The sequence below is a fragment of the Gossypium arboreum genome, chromosome 8, assembly GCF_025698485.1.
Source record: "Gossypium arboreum isolate Shixiya-1 chromosome 8, ASM2569848v2, whole genome shotgun sequence".
Lineage (NCBI taxonomy): Eukaryota > Viridiplantae > Streptophyta > Magnoliopsida > Malvales > Malvaceae > Gossypium > Gossypium arboreum.
Window position 1 is genome coordinate 122379006 of NC_069077.1, and position 22729 is coordinate 122401734.

Consider the following 22729-nt stretch of genomic DNA (forward strand, 5'->3'; position numbering starts at 1 on the left):
AGGCTAATTTAGGAAATTAACAAATAATGCTTAATTAAATAAAAAAAACAAAATTTTGGTTCATTCACCTTCTTCATTGCCAAAATTAAAGGAAAGAAAAAGCCATAGCTAGGGTTTTCATTCGGCCAAGCTTCCATTGTCCATTTAGGTATGATTTTTGTCCCGTTTTTAATGATTTCTATGTTTTTGAGATTGTTGCAGCTTAATATAGCTAGCCTATTGATGAATACATGTGTATTTTGATGTTTGATGATAGAAAATTTATGCTTGTTGTTAGATAAACAACATTTGTAAAGTGATTTTTTGACAAAATTGTCATTTAGGGATTTAATTGAGAAATGTTGAAATTTTGTGGTTAAATTGTGAAATAAATGAAAAATATGGGTTGCTATGGGGATATATGAAATTCGGCTATCATGGGTAGGGACTAAATTGCATGAATTTGTGTTTTTATGAGATAATGACTAAATTGTAAAAATGTTGAAATATTAAGGGCAAAAGTGTAAAGTTGCCTTAAGATATATTTTGGGCTAAATTGAATAGAGTGATATTAAATAAGTTAATTTTGATTACATATAGATCAAGAAAAGCGAAATTCGGATTTAGATCGGGGGAAAAATAAGGTTTTGGACTAGTCAATCCGTTCCGTCGTTTTAACAATCGAGGTAAGTTCGTATGTTAATAAGCATTATTATAATTGTGTTTTAAATGCCTAATATTGAATAAATTGTGTATACGACTTGTGGATATGTTCAACAACGATTCGACATTGAGAAATCCCGGTTGAACCTTAGGAATAGATTAGGATATGAATGACATGTCATTAGGGTTTATGTGATTTGGGTGTAACATCCCTTACCCGTATCTGACGCTGGGACAGGGTACGAGGCATTACCGGACTTAAACACTTACATTCATACAAAACTGAACTATAAAATTTCGTTCAATTTAAAAACTTTTCAAACACATCCATATTGTAACACCCCTATCCCGTAACCGTCGCCAGAATAGGTGAGGGCATTACCGGATTTATAACTCAAATCGGAATAGTAAGACTTTAACTTATCAATCGTCAACATCATTCAACACTAATCCAACATATCATGCTTAAAACAATTATATAAGCTTATACTAAAGTAACCATTCCATGTAGTCACATATATATAAGCATCTAAATACCACTTACAAATTAATCACATTTCAACATTCTTATCAACTCATCCATAATTACATATCATTCAAACCAAAATACCAATTATAAATTTTAACACTAAATGCACACATCATATAATGCTTTCGTATCAAACCAACTTTTCTCATATCAAGCCATATCACATAGCTTGATCATAATACTCAAAATTCATCTCACATCCATATAAACAAGTGACCATATAATCAACTTATTAACTAGCTTATACATGCCATATTACCCAATTTCAAAGAGTTCAGGAATACCAATTGCCTCCTGAATAGTGTGATTAAATCTTCGATGACTTCCAACCTGAGTGAGTATTCGAATCACTGTAAAAGACGGAGAATAGACAGAGTAAGCTAATAAGCTTAGTAAGCTCGCATAATTATCAGCACTGTATAAAAGATTTAACATAAAGCTTGTCATTTTAAGCAATAAGATTGCTTTTAAACCAGCCTCATCTAATTCAATATTTATTTCCTCAACAGTCATGTAATTCATGTGTAATGTATCCCATCTACTCACGTGTCATATAAATTTATCAATGTTACTTGCTTGTCAAGTGTACTATGTATACTGTCTTGATTTGTATCATCATTTCTATTCTCATGACATCATATTTACTGATTGAACCCTTGAGACCAACATCGAAACCACAGATCTTGCATACTAAATGCCATATATGTGACTAAACCATTTATATCACATATTACCAATACAATATCAATATCATAGAATTCACATAGCATTGGGTCGATTTATTTCATTATGTATAACCTGTAACACCTTTATATAACCGATAGTAGAATTATACTCGTATAAATATTAACTCATCAGTAATATCAATAATTCATAATTTGTAACAAATAATCATTTTACTTACTTACCTAATTTTGAATAACAAATAAAATAGGCCATACCTAACCATCCAACTCGTCTTACACATTCTGTACCACATTGGCACCCAATTTTGTAAGCATCGAGCATAAAGTAATACACCGATATAAACCTGCTAGGAATAAGCCTGATAAAACTCACCAGCTCAAGGCACGCTAGGCTTTTAGCTTTGAATCATTCACCCAAGCACAAGGCACGCTAGACCCAAGGTCGATATTTATTCACCGGCAATAAGCACGCTAGGCACGGCTTAGATCAAATTCTCCGGCACATAGCACGCTAGGCTAGAAACCGAATATCATTTATTCACAATCAACTCAAGCACACTTTCATTCATACATTTTCCATTCAATTTCTCAATATCAAAACTTAATCCAAACAACTCAAACATTCCCATTCTATCCTTACTACATTCGGCTATAATTCATTTAGCCATATATCCAAAATTAACATTTTAAACAAATTCTTTTATTCAAACAAGAACATTTAAATTTCTTATAGACTTACTACATGGTATCGTATATAGATATATATAATCATATCATTTTACTCATCCAATTTGTACATCTATCATGCAACCTTCTTTACCATTATAAATCACACAGCTTTACGATCAATAATATTAACCCTATAGGTTTGATACTCACCTGCTCAAATTCAAATTTATAAATCCTAAATACTTCTCAAAAAATTCAGGGCAAAAATACTTTCAACCATTTCCAATTACTCGAAAAGTCGTACACTTAGTGCCAATAGTTATTCAGCATTATATATTGAATTCGCACACTTAGTGCTAGATACTTAAGCTTGCACACTTAGTGCTCAATAATCAGACCCGCACACTTAGTGCAATTTTTACATCTATCACTTTTTATACTCGCACACTCTGTGCCGAAATTCAATTACTCACTATTCATCAATTCAAATTTATCAACTTTATTTGCATTCGGCAACCTCAACTTTTTTTTATATATACATTTCAATTTGGCACATATATGTATATATAGTATTTAATTTAATCAACAACAAATATTTCCTTAGTAACTTACCACATACAAGGCATTTAATTTATCATATATTAAAGCTCAATTAACTCCAATATACATTTACTCAACCACAAAGTACTTCATTACTTTCAAACACAAGACCGAATATATATTATGGCATTCCATCATCATGTAATATTAATATAATCAAGTACAAAGGTATTTAACATATCTACCATTACATACTTACAATTTGGCGATTACCCATCATTTCTTATATCATATAATTTTTTAACCATACGAACTTACCTCGTGTCCGCTTAACTATTAAGTCTACTTTACGATTTTTCCTCGATCAAAATCTTGAATTAGTTTGGCTTGATCTAAATTTAACCAAATTTAATTCAATTATTCACTAACATAATCAATTAAATACATATACAAGTATTTTGGCCATTTTGCAAAATAGCCCTTATATTTCCAAACTTTAACAATTTAGTCCTTAATGCATAATTATGCAAAATACACAAAACCCCAATATACATGTATTTAGCGAATTTTCTATAGTATTTAAACAGCCCATAATTTCATTTTATTCACATTTCTAACCACAAAATTCTATCTTTTCAATTTAATCCCAAATACTCAATTTCATCAAAAATCTCTTCATAAAACTTGTATATCTATAAACAACCATCAATAATTTAACAAGAAATATTAAAAAAAACACGCACTCATCAATGGCACATTTCAAAAACACAACCAATTTCAGAAATTGAAATACGGGTCAGTTAAACCGAGCTGTAACGAGCTCAAAAACATAGAAATCATTAAAAACGGATCAAAAACCGTACCTAAATCCCTTAGAAAGCCATGGCCGAATGTTAAAGGTTCCAAAACCCTTTCTTTGTTTAATTATTTGGTTGAGGATGATGAAAACATAATAAAAATATCATATGGCTTTATTTTATTAAGCATTATTCCATAATTTACCAAAATACCCATGTTTAATAACCAAATAAATTATGAAATTCAAGGTCCACTACCGTCCACTCAAATATGCAATGGTATAATTACCATGCAAGGACTCCCATTTATAAAGCCATTATCAAATAAGTCATTTTACTAATGGCACACATAGTTTTCATTTTATGCAATTTAATCCTTTTTATCAAATTAACTATTTAATCGGTAAAATTTCTTCACGAAACTTTCACATAGTAATACTACCACACTATAAACATTATTAAAAATATAAAAATAATATTTTTACTCGGTTAAGGGGTTCTAAAACCACCTGTTCTGATTAGACTCGAAATTGGGCTGTTACATTGGGTGCTAGTCCGTACGTCCTATCGGTGGCTGAGTTATCCGGAATGTGTTGTAGATTCTCGTCAGCTTGTGTGAGCAGCACCATGTAACTTCGTCATGACTGTCAGCTTGTGTGAGCAGCCCGTTGATAGCTGGAGAGTGAGCATTATATGTCATATGAGATTGAGATAGCTTCAGCTATGAATTGGCACTTAGAGTGCGAGATTCCTTAGTATCTGATAGTATTCTGAATGGTTCAACAGGTATATCAAAGATATGAAATGGTGAGAAATAGATTCGTATCAATACAGGTATGTACGGGAACTATATAAGCATTGAATCTACGGAAGTTGTGAATTCATGGTTAATTGTGTGATTGAATATATATGTTAACATTGTGATTGAATGTTTTGTAGTATGTTATGTAACACCCCGTACCCGAGACCGTCGCCGGAGTTGGACGCGAGGGGTTAACGAGCTAAATCCACTTATTGCACCGACCAATTTAACATTTCCAGACAAGCTGGATAACTGCGTCACTATCGCCTTAAAAATCATATCTCGAGTTTCAAAACTCAAAAACTGATTCCGTAAATTTTCCCTAAATTTAGACTCATATATCCATCCGTGGATTTATTTCTAGAATTTTTGGTAGGGCCAATTGGTACAGTTTATTAGTTAAAGTCTCCCCTGATTCTGGGTTCGACTACTCTGACCTTCATGTATTAGGACTTGGATATCTCCCTGTACAGAGCTTCAATACTCATGCCGTTTCTTTCTAATGAAACTAGACTCAAAGGGGAATCTATACATATAAGGTATGACTTCTAATTGTTTCGGGATAATTTATGGTAAATTTTCAAAGTCAAAACAGGGGATCCAGAAACCGTTCTGGTCCTGCCTCACGAGAACTTTAATATCTCTTAATATACTATTCATATGATTATTTCGTTACTATCATATGAAAATAGATTAGTCAAGGTTCGATTAAATAATTTATTCACTATTTAATACCATTCCTACAAATTTTGGTGATTTTTCAAATCCACACCACTGCTGCTGTCAGCATTTGTTTTCAAGGTAAACTTTACCTATTTTGTGGTTTCCATGGACCAACTATAGTTTTGTCATACATAGGTCCACATATGATCATATTTAGCCATTCCAATGGCTGATCATTTGCCCAACACTTCCATTCCAGTCCATAGTCACATCATGAAACCATATATATACATAAACACAAATGGTCTAACGCCATACTCCACTTTTACGAGCCATTTTCGCATGGCTGTACACATATACATCACAAAAAGTACTTGAAAACAACAAAGGGTAGTCCTATACATGCCATATCCCGAGTTCAACTAAAAGAGTACCAAAAGGGCTTTGATAGTGTGGATGACTTTGACTTTGATGATCCCGAATCCGATAGCTAACGAGCAAAATCTAGAAAACAAAGAGCCAAAGCAACGGGGTAAGCATTTTAATGCTTAGTAAGTTTCAAGTAATGAAATCGGCTTTGACTAAAGTATTACATTCACATAGCTAAATGAATCACTTTATTAATACACATTCTCATAATCATACTTACTTCACACTTCATCAACATAAACACACATAAGGTATCAACCTATCTAAGAGCTGAAAGTTCGTTAGTCGATTGAACGATCACTATTTCAAACGAATCGACTTTTCCGATGCACATGCAAACATACCTTATCGTTTGGGCTTTTCGAGCGTACTAATTGAATTTATTACAGCACAAAACGCTCACCTTCAAACCAAGTTCCTTCGAAATTTAACCGGATATAACCACAAGCACCATTGCCTTGGTCTTAACCGGGTATAGCAACTTCGCATGAATGCCTTGGTCTTAGCCGGATATAACAACTTCATAAAAATGCCTTGGTCTTAGCAGGATATTAACAACTTCATACGAATGCCTTGGTCTTAGCCCGGATATAACAACTCGCATTTAATGCCTTGGTCTTAGCCGGATATAATCACTAGCATAATTGCCTTGGGATTTATTAGGGTATCATTCAAATGCTCATGCACACATATATCAATAATCATGACACATCCATATTTCATTTTCGTTACTGAGGCTCAAACACAAAACATTTATCAAACCTTTCCAATTTCGGCTTAATAGCCACACACATAAAGAGCATAATTTTTATTGACTTTATAACGTAGTCCCTACGCACATTCGGCTATCCGCCATAATATGATAAGTCATTTCAATATAATTCAAGTAGGGTCATTACTCGAAGACTTACCTCGGATGTTGTCGAACGGCTTCTACGGCTATTCGATCACTTTTTCCTTCCCTTTATCGGATTTAGCTCCCCTTTGCTCTTGAGCTTAACGAACACAAGTAGAAGTATTCAATATTTTTACCAATAATGTTTACTTGTTAATCACATTCAGCATCTCATATCAACTCATTTATTATAATTTATCAATCGACTTTTAAACCAAAACGCCATTATAAGGCCGATTGTTCTTGGTCATACATACACACACACGTATGCATAAAATTTCATCCATACATGACCTATAGCTCATTCGGTCATTCATCACTCAAACCTATCAAAGCTTCATATTATACTTCCTTGGCCGAATACACATATAAGCACATTTAGTATTTGTATTTACTTCATGATACATTCGGCCTTGGCATGATTTCATTTAAAATCCTTATTAGCCACTTCACCCATCAATTATATCATCTACTTAATATTTCATACTTATCATGCTAGCCGAATATTATTTATTCAAGTTCAACATCTTCATATTCGGCATTAGCATCAAATATGATATCTAATTCTCCCCCACTTTGAATCTATGCATCCATTCATGTGGCCGAATATGCATGTCTAAGTTGAGGCCGATTGTATACTTAATACATTCCACAAGTATGGTTACTTGTATTGACTAATACCATTTTGTTTCAAGTTAAAAAAAATTCGGCTAATACACACATATACACAAGCCCATTCCTTTTCTCTATCATCCAAACAACTTATATGAACCTTTATCTAGTTCAAACTTCACCCATCCACAATTATTCATTAAAACACAAAGACAACAACCATTTTCCTCAATTTCTTCCATGGCCGGTTACCCAATGTCACCACATATTCAAGATTGTAACAAGGGCTAAGTAAGAAGCTTAGTAACTAGCTTAAAGTATGCTAATATTTCAAGAACTAACATGAAATCACTTACCTTATTCCAAGCTTAAGGGTGACCGAATGGCTATCTCCCTTCTTCCTTTGAGTTTCGGCCAAGCTAAAGAGGATGAACACTTTTTTTTCTTTTTCTTTCTCTAGTCACGCAATGGGAGCATGCATGGGACCATTTCTCTCTTTTTTTCATCACTCCTCCCTTTCATTATTTTATTTTTCCTTACATCATGCATTAGGCCAACATGTCTATGACATGTTTCCTTGCCCATCATCCTTGTCATGGCCGGCCACTAGGCTATTTTTAGGGAAATTTGACATGCAAATCCCTCATTTTCACAACATGCATTATTAGGCCACTTTGCATTTGCCTAGCACATTTCTAAATTTTCTCACATAAGTCCTACTAACTGAATTCACATGCAATCGACTAAATCGAAGCTTGAAACTTTCACACATTCATATTTACATATTCTAGACAATAATTATCACATTCAAATATTTTGGTGCCTCGATTTAGCGGTCCCGAAACCACTTCCCGACTAGGGTCGCTTTAGGGTTGTCACAACTCTCCCCCACTTAAGAAATTTTCGTCCCCGAAAATATTACCGGTAAATAGGTTTGGGTATCGTTCTTTCATAGAGTTCTCGGGTTCCCAAGTAGCTTCTTCTATCCCGTGTTTGAGCCATAACACTTTCACTAGCGGAACCCTCTTGTTTCGCAACTCTTTCACTTCACGTGCTAGGATACGAATCGGTTCTTCCTCATAACTCATATTGGCTTGAATTTCAACCTCTGATGGACTAATTACGTGCGACGGATCAGATCTATAACGTCGAAGCATCGAAACATGAAAGACGTCATGAATCTTTTCGAGCTCAGTGGGCAAAATCAAACGATACGCAACTGGACCAACTCGTTCGGAGATTTCGTACGGCCCAATGAATCTCGGGCTCAACTTGCCCTTACAGCCAAATCTGAGTATCTTTTTCCAAGGCGAAACTTTAAGAAACACTTTATCTCCCACCTGATACTCAATGTCTTTTCGTTTCAAATCCGCGTACGACTTCTGACAATCGGAGGCTATCTTCAGACTTTCACGGATTACTTTTACTTTCTGTTCAGCATCTTTAATCAAATCCACTCCGAAAATTTTGCTTTCACCGAGCTCGGTCCAAAACAATAGTGTACGGCATTTACGCCCGTACAAAGCCTCGTAAGGTGCCATCTTAATACTTGATTGAAAACTATTGTTGTAAGCGAATTCAATCAAAGGTAAATATCGTTCCCACGAACCATTAAACTCAAGGACGCAACATCTCAACATATCCTCAAGTATCCGAATTACCGCTTCAGATTGACCATCGGTTTGTGGATGAAAAGCGGTGCTAAAATGCGACTTGGTACCCAAAGCTTCTTGCAATTTCTTCCAAAATCGCGAGGTGAATCTCGGATCTCTATCCGACACAGCAAAATCGGTATCCGTGTAATCTCACAATCGAGAAGCGTACAATTCAGCTAGTTTATCCAATGAAAATCCGTGCACGACGGGATGAAGTGAGCCGACTTAGTCGGTCTATCAACAACAACCCAAATCGCATCCTTCTTACTTGCTGACAATGGCAGTCCGGATACAAAGTCCATTGTGACTCGATCCCATTTCCACTCGGGTATCGTGATCGGCTGAAGTAATCCTGAAGGCACTTGATGTTCCGCTTTCACTCGTTGACATATTAAACATCTCAAAACAAAGTCGGAGATGTCTCGTTTCATGCCATGCCACCAAAATCGACGTTTCAAATCATTATACATTTTCGTACTTCCCGGGTGAATTAACATTCGGCTACAATGGGCTTCGTTCAGAATCATCGAAATGAGTTCCGAATTCCTTGGAACACACAGACGACTTCTGAACCTCAAACAATCATCATCATCAATTTGAAACTCTGATTCCTTGTTCGGAACACACTCAGCCCGTTTTGCAACCAATTCATCATCAACTTTCTGAGCTTCACGAATTTGATGAATCAACAAGGGTTTGGCCTTAAATTCGGCCACTAACACATTGTCGGGTAGAACAGACAAGTGTACATTCATTGCTCGTAAAGCAAACAGTGATTTACGACTTAAGGCATCCGCAACCACATTAGCCTTCCCCGGGTGATAATTAATGACAAGCTCATAATCTTTCAACAACTCAAGCCAACGCCTTTGTCGCAGATTCAAGTCTCGCTGGGTCATCAAATATTTGAGACTTTTGTGATCCGAAAATACATGGCACTTCTCACCAAATAAGTAATGTCGCCATATTTTCAAGGCGAATACGATGGCAGCTAATTCGAGATCATGGGTCGGATAATTTTTCTCATGTGGCTTTAATTGTCTCGACGCATAGGCCACAACTCGACCTTCTTGCATCAATACGCAACCTAACCCAAGTAGGGAGGCGTCACTATAGATGACAAACTCTTTGCCTGATTCGGGCTGCACTAAAATTGGAGCTTCCGTCAAATAAGTTTTCAGTTGATCAAAACTTTTCTGACATTTCTCCGTCCATTCGAACTTAACATCCTTTTGAAGTAGCTTCGTCATTGGTGTGGCTATCGTCGAGAAACCTTTTACAAATCGTCGGCAATAACCGGCGAGCCCCAGGAAGCTCCGAACTTCCGTAATATTTCTTGGAGGCTTCCAGTTAAGTATGGCTGAAATTTTGTTCGGTCGACTCGAATACCGATCACGAGATACCACGTGCCCCAAGAAGCTAACCTCTCTTAACCAGAACTCACACTTGCTGAACTTAGCATATAACTGCTTATCCTGTAAAATTTGCAACACTAATCTCAGGTGTTCAGCATGTTTGGTCTCATCTCTTGAATAGACCAAGATGTTATCAATGAACACAACTACGAACCGATCCAAATATGGTCTGAAGATCCGATTCATCAAATCCATAAATACCGCAGGGGCATTAGTGAGCCCAAACGGCATCACTAAGAATTCGTAGTCTGAAGGCAGTTTTGGGTATGTCCGAATCTCGAATTCGCAACTGATAGTAGCCCGATCTCAAATCTATTTTTGAGAACATTGAGGCTCCTTCAGTTGATCGAACAAATCATCGATCTGTGATAGCGGATATTTGTTCTTTATTGTCACTTTATTAAGTCGGCGATAGTTGATGCACTGACCTCATGGTTCCGTCCTTCTTTTCACAAACAACACCGGTGCACCCCAAGGTGAAAAACTCGAGGCGAGCAAAACCTCTATCCACCAACTCTTGCAATCGAGCTTTCAACTCCTTTAATTCCGTTGGTGCCATACGATACGGAGCTATCAAAATTGGGCGGTACCGGTACCGATTCGATGCCAAACTCTACCTCCGATCGGTGGTAAACCCGCAATTCTTCGGGAAAAACATCCGGTATTCACAAACCACCCAGCAGATTCGGGTTTCTTTTCTAACTCCTTGTCATCAAGTACATCGCCAGGTATGCTTCGCACCCCTTTCTTACGTATTTCTGGGCCAACATTGCTGATATTACAGCTGGTAACCCCTTTAAGTCCGTAGACTCAACTCGGATTATCTCGTTATTTGCGCACCTCAAATCAATAGTCTTGCTTTTGCAATTTACAACCGCATCGTGCATGGTCAACCAATCCAAACCGAGGATAACATCAAATTCATCAAACGGCAACAGCATCAAGTCCGCCGAAAAACAAGAACCTCGAAATACTAGGGGACATTTCTTACACACTTTGTTGACAAGCACGTAATGACCCATAGGGTTTGACACCCGAATTACAAACTCAGTAGACTCAATAGGTAAAGTCTTACTGGATGCTAAGGTTTCGCATATATAGGAATGAGTAGAACCAGGGTCAATCAAAGCAATCACATTAGTATCAAAGAGAGTAAAAGTACCGGTAATAACATCTGGCGAGGAAGCATCCTCGCGTGCGCGTATGGCATAAGTCCTAGCAGGAGCACGAGCCTCAGATCTAGTTGTAGCATCTCTTACCCTCTCTGACCGCCACTAGCATTGCCCGTATTTCTAGATGGCCTACCTCGAGCAGTGGTAGCACCTGGTTTCCCACTCTGACTTACATTTTGTTCGAGACAACCTCGGGCAATCCTTGATAAAGTGGTCGGTGATCCACACTTATAGCGAGGCGATCACGGAACCTCTGACTCCCGAATGCCATTTATCACAATGTCGACACTCGCTTACGTCTCGGCGTTCATTCGAACACCGAGACCGAAGTGCCTCGTGTACCCAGAAGTCGATCATGATCTCGTCTAAAAGGCCCGGCGCCTCTAGACCGCCCACATCATCTCGAAATCTCTTGATGCTGTTGAAGAGACTTTCCGAGGACCTTTACGAAATTCTCCGGTTCCCACTTCAACTTTTTGTTTTTCTTTTCTAAGCTCTTGACTTTACAAGCTCGCTCTACAAGTACTACGAACTCTCGTATTTCAAGAATGCCAACGAACATTCTTATATCTTCATTCAGCCCATCCTCGAAGCGTTTACACATGATAGCCTCGGACGAAACACATTCCGGCGTATCTACTAAGTCTAACAAATCTTCGCTCGTAGTCAGTAACTGACATAGAACCTTGCTTAAGCTCAAGAAACTCCTTCCGTTTTTGATCAACAAATCTCTGACTGATATACTTTTTCCGAAACTCAGTTTGGAAAAACTCCCAAGTTACTTGCTCTCGGGGCTGTGAAGTCGAGTACTCCACCAATAGTAGGCAGAATCGCGTAGCAAGGAGATGGTACACTTTAGGCATTCATCGGGTGTACAAGATAGCTCATCGAGTACACGGATAGTGTTGTCCAACCAAAATTCAGCTTGCTCGGCATCGTCGCTATCCGTAGCTTTAAATTCAGTAGCCCCATATTTTCGGATTACATCAACTGGGGCTTACTTGACCTTATTTGGTCGATTCTGGGAGGTATTATACGTCTTGAGGGTTGCATTAGTCGAGAATGGAGGTTGTGGAGCAGTAGTATTAGTTCGAATGTATTGGTTGAACCAATCATTCATCACGCTATAAAAAGCTTGCCTAGCCCCATCATTCGGATTGCTAGCAATAGGTTGAGAGTCCGCCGGCACTGTCCCTTGTGCGGGAGCAGGCGCCACACTCTCCACATCATCAGCTATTGCTCGGTTGGGATCGGGATCCATTACTATAAATAAACACAAATTCAAGATGTCAGAAATCACCACACTATCAATTAATCACATAATGGCATGTATAGCTAGACCCAAACGTATTACGGTAGTCCTAGAATCGACTAAACCGTAGCTCTGATACCAATAAAATTGTAACATCCCGTACCCGAGACCGTCGCTGGAGTCGGACGTGAGGGGTTAACGAGCTAAATCTACTTATTGCACCGACCAATTTAACATTTCTAGACAAGCTGGATAACTGCATCACTGTCGCCTTAAAAATCATATCTCGAGTTTCAAAACTCAAAAACTGATTCCGTAAATTTTCCCTGAATTTAGACTCATATATCCATCCATGGATTTATTTCTAGAATTTTTTGTTGGGCCAATTGGTACAGTTTATTAGTTAAAGTCTCCCCTGATTCTGGGTTCGACTACTCTGACCTTCATGTATTACGACTTGAATATCTCCCTGTACAGAGCTTCAATACTCAGGCAGTTTCTTTCTAATGAAACTAGACTCAAAGGGGAATCTATACATATAAGGTATGACTTCTAATTGTTTCGGTATAATTTATGGTAAATTTTCAAAGTTGAAATAGGGGATCCAGAAACCGTTCTGGCCCTGTCTCACGAGAACTTTACTATCTCTTAATATACTATTCATATGATTGTTTTGTTACTATCATATGAAAACAGATTCATCAAGGTTCGATTACATAATTTATTCACTATTTAATACCATTGCTACAAATTTTGGTGATTTTTCAAATCCACACCACTGCTGCTGTTAGCATCTGTTTTCAAGGTAAACTTTACCTATTTTGTGGTTTCCATGGACCAACTATAGTTTTGTCATACATAGGTCCACATATGATCATATTTAGCCATTCCAATGGCTGATCATTTGCCCAACACTTCCATTCCAGTCCATAGTCACATCATGAAACCATATATATACATAAACACAAATGGTCTAATGCCATACTCCACTTTTACGAGCCATTTTCGCATGGCTGTACACATAAACATCACAAAAAGTACTTGAAAACAACAAAGGGTAGTCCTATACATGCCATATCCCGAGTTCAACTAAAAGAGTACCAAAAGGGCTTTGATAGTGTGGATGACTTTGACTTCGATGATCCCGAATCCGATAGCTAACGAGCAAAATCTAGAAAACAAAGAGCCAAAGCAACGGGGTAAGCATTTTAATGCTTAGTAAGTTTCAAGTAATGAAATCGGCTTTGACTAAAGTATTACATTCACATAGCTAAATGAATCACTTTATTAATACACATTCTCATAATCATACTTACTTCACACTTCATCAACATATACACACATAAGGTATCAACCTATCTAAGAGTTGAAAGTTCGTTAGTCGATTGAACGATCACTATTTCAAATGAATCGACTTTTCCGATGCACATGCAAACATACCTTATCGTTTGGGCTTTTTGAGCGTACTAATTGAATTTATTACAGCACAAAACGCTCACCTTCAAACGAAGTTCCTTCGGAATTTAACCGGATATAACCACAAGCACCATTGCCTTCAGGTCTTAACCCGGGTATAGCAACTCGCACGAATGCCTTCGGGTCTTAGCCCGGATATAACAACTCGCACAAATGCCTTCGGGTCTTAGCCCGGATATTAACAACTCGCACGAATGCCTTCGGGTCTTAGCCCGGATATAACAACTCGCACGAATGCCTTCGGGTCTTAGCCCAGATATAATCACTAGCATAATTGCCTTCGGGATTTATTCCGGGTATCATTCAAATGCTCATGCACACATATATCAATAATCATGACACATCCATATTTCATTTTCGTTACTGAGGCTCAAACACAAAACATTTATCAAACCTTTCCAATTTCGGCTCAATAGCCACACACACAAAGAGCATAATTTCAATTGACTTTATAACGTAGTCCCTACGCACATTCGGCTATCCGCCATAATATGATAAGTCATTTCAATATAATTCAAGTAGGGTCATTACTCAAAGACTTACCTCGGATGTTGTCGAACGGCTTCTACGGCTATTCGATCACTTTTTCCTTCCCTTTATCGGATTTAGCTCCCCTTTGCTCTTGAGCTTAACGAACACAAGTAGAAGTATTCAATATTTTTACCAATAATGTTTACTTGTTAATCACATTCAGCATCTCATATCAACTCATTTTATTATAATTTATCAATCGACTTTTAAACCAAAACGCCATTATAAGGCCGATTGTTCTTGGTCATACATACACACACGTATGCATAAAATTTCATCCATACATGACCTATAGCTCATTCATCATTCATCACTCAAACCTATCAAAGCTTCATATTATACTTCCTTGGTGAATACACATATAAGCACATTTAGTATTTGTATTTACTTCATGATACATTCGGCCTTGGCATGATTTCATTTAAAATCCTTATTAGCCACTTCACCCATCAATTATATCATCTACTTAATATTTCATACTTATCATGCTAGCGAATATTATTTATTCAAGTTCAACATCTTCATATTCGGCATTAGCATCAAATATGATATCTAATTCTCCCCCACTTTGAATCTATGCATCCATTCATGTGGCCGAATATGCATGTCTAAGTTGAGGCCGATTGTATACTTAATACATTCCATAAGTATGGTTACTTGTATTGACTAATACCATTTTGTTTCAAGTTAAAAAAAAAATTCGGCTAATACACACATATACACAAGCCCATTCCTTTTCTCTATCATCCAAACAACTTATATGAACCTTTATCTAGTTCAAACTTCACCCATCCACAATTATTCATTAAAACACAAAGACAACAACCATTTTCCTCAATTTCTTCCATGGCCGGTTACCCAATGTCACCACATATTCAAGATTGTAACAAGGGCTAAGTAAGAAGCTTAGTAACTAGCTTAAAGTATGCTAATATTTCAAGAACTAACATGAAATCACTTACCTTATTCCAAGCTTAAGGGTGACCGAATGGCTATCTCCCCTTCTTCCTTTGAGTTTCGGCCAAGCTAAGGAGGATGAACACTTTTTTTTTCTTTTTTTCTTTCTCTAGTTACGGCAATGGGAGCATGCATGGGACTATTTCTCTCTTTTTTTTTTTCATCACTCCTCCCTTTTATTATTTTATTTTTCCTTACATCATGCATTAGGCCAACATGTCTATGACATGTTTCCTTGCCCATCATCCTTGTCATGGCCGGCCACTAGGCTATTTTTAGGGAAATTTGACATGCAAATCCCTCATTTTTACAACATGCATTATTAGGCCACTTTGCATTTGCCTAGCACATTTCTAAATTTTCTCACATAAGTCCTACTAACTGAATTCACATGCAATCGACTAAATCGAAGCTTGAAACTTTCACACATTCATATTTACATATTCTAGACAATAATTATCATATTCAAATATTTTGGTGCCTCGGTTTAGCGGTCCCAAAACCACTTCCCGACTAGGGTCGCTTTAGGGCTGTCACATGTTATGTTCATATTCTTGATTGGTAACTGAATGGTGAGCTTCGCTTATTATTTCATACAAGCTTACTAAGCTTTATAGCTTACATTGTTTATTTTTTCGTGTTTTATAGTGAAATCAAAACTACTTCGGATTTGGGAATCATCGGAGATCTCATCACACTATCGAGCTATCACTTTGGTACTTTTGAATCTTTGTTTTTGGTTATATGGCATTTATAGGATTTGGTCATTTTGGTTTATATGATAGTAATGAATTTAACCATTTAAATTGGTGTGTAAATGTTATGTGGATTGTTATGTGTAGCCATGAGATTTGGTTTATTTTGGTATGTTTGGTGATGATTGTATATATGTGAAAAGGGCCTTTTGAAATATTGTGTAAAATTTCCATTTATATGATTGTTGTGAATTGGTAGTTGGAGTATTAAATGGTTGACATTTGAGATTGGTATGTTTGTGATTTTAGGTAAGATGATGCTTATATGAATTTGGTCTTATTGATGATTTGAGATTATGAGTTTTGGTATGAAATTGAATGGCACATTGTGGTATTTGTGTACTTTGTGTTGTGGTTATTGATATAGCATAAATTAAGCTTATTTGAGATTGGATGAATGCTTATTTATGCCATGTTTTGGTGCCATTTGGTTTGGTGTAGGTGTATGAATTTTAGGTGAGCCAAATGACTTGGTAAATAGCCTATTTTTGTCCACACGGGTAGAGACACGGTCGTGTATCTCAGCCGTGTGTGAAACACAGTCTGGTGACACGGCCGTGTGTCCCCTGGTATTGATTTAGAAATCAAGTCTGTATGCTCCACACGACCTAGCACACGGGCGTGTGACTTGGACGTGTGGCATAAGTTAGTATACCCTACAGGTTTGGCATGGCTTAGCACATGGCCAGGCACACGGGCGTGTGTGGCCATTTTGAAAGGCACACGGGAGTGTGGTTGGCCGTGTGGCTTAAGTCAGAGAGTTACACGGGGTCGGACATGACCATGTGATCCCATTTCGAATGTCTACACGGCCTGTGACATGAGCGTGTCTTTGGCCGTGGGAGACACATAGCTGAGCCATATGGGCGTATGTCCCCTGTATTTTGTAATATTTTCTAAGTGTTCCAAAATTTTTTTGAGTTTTCAGTTTAGTCCCGAACCACTCCTAATGCACATTTTGGGCCTCGTAAGCTCGTATTAGGGACAATGTGAATGATGTTGAATGATGATTTTCATGAAATTTGAAAATGTATGAGAAATGTATGTTTAAATGTATAATATGTTCGGTAACGCTCCGTGACCCTATTCCGGCATTGAATACAGGTGAGGGTGTTACAAAATGAATGTAAAATGATTTGGTACCATGCAAGTCTTGATACTAATCTGCCGTAATTTGACATGTCAAATTAGATTCTTCATTACACTTAATGAGCTTGCTCTTGAACAATTTGAAGGTATTTTTCGTGTTTTTACTTTGTTTTAGTTCTTTGCTTTAATAAGCGGATTAATGTGTTTTATGCTACTTTTGAGACCTGAATTGACCAAGCACCATAGGGACCCAACGTTTGATTGAGTATTGTAGGGAGTCAACAATGGTACAAACGTGAACAAAAAATCACCTAGAAGAGGGGTATCGTGATACCGAAGTATGGAAGTCATGATACCCCTAATAGTGCTAAAACGAAAAGGATTGAGGCCATCTATCGTGGCATCACGATACCAACCATACCTAACCTCCCAAGGCTCCCCTCTTTCAAGACTGACGTGGATATCACGATATCAAACCATGGCTATCGTGATACCCCTAACAAGTGGAGACAAAAAATGATTGCAGTGGTAGTCTTTGCCTAACTCCGACATCAATAAAAAATACACGCTGAAGGGCATTTTGGGCACAATTTTTTTGGTTGTAATCAGAACAAAAATCCTTCTTTTGATTGAGAGAAAAGAGAAGATTTTAGATTATTCATCTTTTACATCTTTTTAGCTTAGGGTTTTGTTACATTCTTTATCTTTTTAGGGTTCTTGCTTTACTTTTTCTGGTTTAGTGTTAAGTAGTTAGTTAGTTGGTTAATTAACATTGCAGCTTGGTGTTAATTGCTTTTAATACCTTAAATTTCCTTGTAGTTACACTTTAATCCTTCAACTTAATCCCATTCAACTTTGTTTTATTTTACTGGTTAAAAATAATTTCTTTGGTGTTTTTATTCATTTATCTTGTTGCCATTGTTTGTTCTCCAAGCTTTTGCAAGAAAGCTTGGTTTTTATTGCTTTACTTTGAGTTTAAGTTAATGCATTTTTGACTGATTATTTGTTGTTAGTGTCTGTAGATATGAGCATGAGTAGCTAAATCCTAAGTGGTTGGTTGATGGAAATGTTGGGTAGTTGATTTTTGAGTCAGAGGCCAAATTGCAAAATTTAGACTAAATCGAATAGAATTCAAAACTTAAGATTGAAGCCTATAAGCAAAAAATTAGATAAGTGAGACTAAGAGGAAATCTTATCGGGCAACAATTCGACTGTCCCAGGTTAGTTTGGTGTGCTTGAGAGATAAACTGGACTAATTTGTCTAATTTGGTAAAATTAAGGCCGAGAGGTAAAATTGAGCCAATTTAGGAGTATTAGCTATTTAGATCCTTAATTCAAAGGTTAACCAACAATGCGGGAATCAAACAATCGCTGCCTATTATCAAATTTGCTAGATTCATAGTTTGTGTGATTTACAATTTGGTCTTTTTCTGTGTTTAAATAATTAATTAGTTTAATTCACCTTCAATTATGATTTACCATAATATGACACAGAGTGAAGTTAGCTAGACTCCCAAATTGCATGTTATATATACTAAAATGACTTGGTCATAGAACTCTCTTACGTTCAATCCTTAGAATACTCGGGTGTTTCATTATAACACTAAAAATATTATAGTTGACCTGTCATACTTTGCAGTACATCACACGTAGATTGATTATTTTAGTGTTGATTCTCAGCCCTGATGCACACATGCCGACAGTTGAGGCAGCCAAGTTGTTGGCGCTGTTGTTGGGATTTCTTATTTGATTGAGTGGTTTGTGTGATTATTGTGTGCTAGTTAGGGAGGTAATTAGCAAAAACTAGGTTTATAGATACGATACTATTTTTTATTGTGTTTATTTGTTGCTTTGTTTGAAAATATTTTATTGATATGTTTACATTCTTTCTATTTTTAGGTTAGTGTATGACTCGAATTGACAACAAAATCTTACCATTCAAATCAGAATCGAAGCGTATTGTAACACCCCTAACCCGTACCCATCGCTGGAACATGGTTTTGGAGCATTACCAGAACATTCAGAATATTTTTCAATTAATCTACGTAAATTACTATTCATTTACTGAGATCATCCATAACGTCCCTTGATCGGGCCCTCGAGGCCTAATATGAGCATTAGAATCAAATCGGGACTTAATAGGGATCTCTAAGAATTTTTCGCAAAATTACAAAATTTTTCCAAGGTGCAGGGCTCACACGCCCGTGTAGTCTAAGGGACACGCCCGTGTGACCCTGAGACACGCCCGTGTTGGAGTCTGTGTTCAACCCTGTGTAACTCTTTGACTAGCACACACGACCATGCCACAAGCCCATGTACTAGGCCTTGTGGTTAATTAATTCAATTCAAAAATAGGTGCAGGTTTTACACAACCAAGGCACACGCCTGTGTTATAGGCCATGTGGCACACACAGCTGATACACATGCCCGTGTCTCTGCCCGTGTGCTAAATCTTGAGCATTATGTTTCTCAAAATTAAGGTGCAGGGAACACACGACCTAATCACATGCCCATGTTACCAGGTCGTGTGTCACACATGGTCTAGACACACGCCCGTGTGGACAAAATGAAGCCATTCCTAGCTTCATTTCTCACCCAAAACTTCACCCAAGACCTGTACTTGAAGCACACAACCAATACCAACCAATTCAAGCATTCAAATTGGGCAATTTCCATTAATCACAAGGCATATCACAACAAGCATACATGATTACAACCTTACCTTAGTTTAACTTAGGCATTCACAACATTTATCACATATTCTTAACATAACACATGTGTATATAAATATATATCATAAAAATCTACTTAGTCATAAAAAAATGAATCATTACTAGCCATTCCAATGGCTAGATTACAAAATAACATTTCAAGCCACTATTGGCCAAGTTGTCCTATACATGCCATTATACCAAAATGTTTTTTTGCTAATTATACCCAAAATGACTAGTTGATAGTGTAACGATGCTCCAGTGATCTCTAAACCTCGTGAGTTTTTGAGCACTATAAAACAGGGGAAAAAATCAGAGTAAGCATTACATGCTTAGTAAGTTCGTATAACGGAAACTAAGCTTGCCAATCCCGTTTATTAAATCTAAGCATACAATAACAAGTTTTCCATCCATTTGGCTAAATTGCCTAAACACATGCATTCAATCAAACATGTTAATCACCAAAAACTTCATCTAAATCAAGTAACATAGATGAGCTCATCAAGCAATATTCTTTCAAGTCATTATCATTTCATCTCAAGATTTTCATGCCATGACAAAAGTTTATGTCCGTTGAATCATTGAATTCCGATGGATGCTTAAGTAGTACACTCGAAGTGTACAATTCAATAATCCATCAATTTCTTATTTAAGGATATCCATTAGGGCACTTAAACAAGGAACACTCTCTCGAGCCACATATCATATAACATGATTACCAGTCCGGTTAAATCCTTTACATAACGTAAGCTCAGAGGAGCTCGATTAGGGTTACCAGTCCAAGCTAAACCCTAATCATAACGTATGCTCGAGAGGTATTACATCGGGATTACCCATCTGGGCTAAATATTTTCTATAGAAAGGATAATAGGATTACTCATCCGAGCTAAATCCTGTCCGCAACAAAAGTAGGACCTTATTAGTTTTGGGAAAGCGCATATAATCATTGGAATTTAGTATTCAATCAGGACTTAACTCTTTTTCACCATATCAAGCATGTATTAAATTTCTTATTATAGCATTCAAGTAATATACATAAATATAAGTCACATTCTATACAACACAACATTCAATTAAACATATTTACATGCCGGATTAAGTTACACGAACTTACCTTGACACTTGTTCGCGTAAAAAGTCTACTAATCCAAAACTTTTTCTTTTCCTCGATCTAACATCGAATTAGTGTTGTCCAAATCTATATAAATGAATTTAACCATCAATTTCACACATTTCATATTTAAATGGACTCAATTTACGTCCTAGGAAAAATTACCATTTTGTCCCTAACGTTTCTATGAATTTTGATTTCGTCCCTAGGCTTAGAAAATGAAACTTGTGTAAATTACTCCCTATTCCAAGCCTAGCCAAAGCCCCATTACAAATTTTCCAGCACATGTATCCATAAAATTTCATAATTTTTCATCAAATTTTACAAATTTTCATTTTAGTCCCTAAATCATGTTTTCATCAAAAATCACATTGTAAAAGTTGTTTATCTATCAATAATATTTCATTTTCTACCATAAATTTCTAATTTCCAGCATATATATCCATGACCCATTTTTCCTACCTTGATAACTTTTCAAATTAATCCTTCAAATAGAGAGATTAAGCTATCCCAGTTTCAAAAATACCAAAATTACTAAAAACGGGACAATGAAACTTACCCAATTAGGCCTTGAAAGTTTCTTTCCTCTCACCTAGGGTTTCCATGTGTTTTTAGGTTGAAGATGATGAAAATGAGATGGTATTTTCTTTTATCATCTTTTAATTAATTTAACCATTTCAAATTCCAATTTAGTCCTTGACCTTTTCTAATTTTTCCCTGGATGAGTCACCAAGAATCTACCTACTTTTCTTTAATGGTCTAATTACCATATAAGGACCTTTAGATTTGAATTCCATAGCTATTTAATCCTTATAGCTACTAGAATTCAACTTTCACATTTTATGCGATTTAATCCTTCTCGTAATTAAGCACTTAATCGATAAAATTTTTGTATCAAAATTTTCACACGACATGCCTATTATAATACAAACCATATAATAAAATGAAAATAAACCTTATTTTTGGGTTGAATTTGTGGTCTCGAAACCACTGTTCCGATATCATTGAAAATGGGCTGTTACACGTATATTGGCATATGCTAGAAGGGGTCAACTACCCAGAGAAGCCTCATATAAAATAAACTCAATCTATCCATAAATGCACAGTTCATCAAATTGAATATATCAACATGTAACTCATATTATCTAACAAACCTTTCATATATTCAATCATAAGATTAGACGTGTCTTTCACAAGTTTCTTCGATTTAAAGCTTATATGGTTTATGTACATACCTGTACCATCTCGTATCAATCTCATACTCAACCACATCTTTCATTTACTTGTTGAACCATTCGGAATACTATCAGTTACTAGGGAAACTTGCACCCTAAGTGCCAC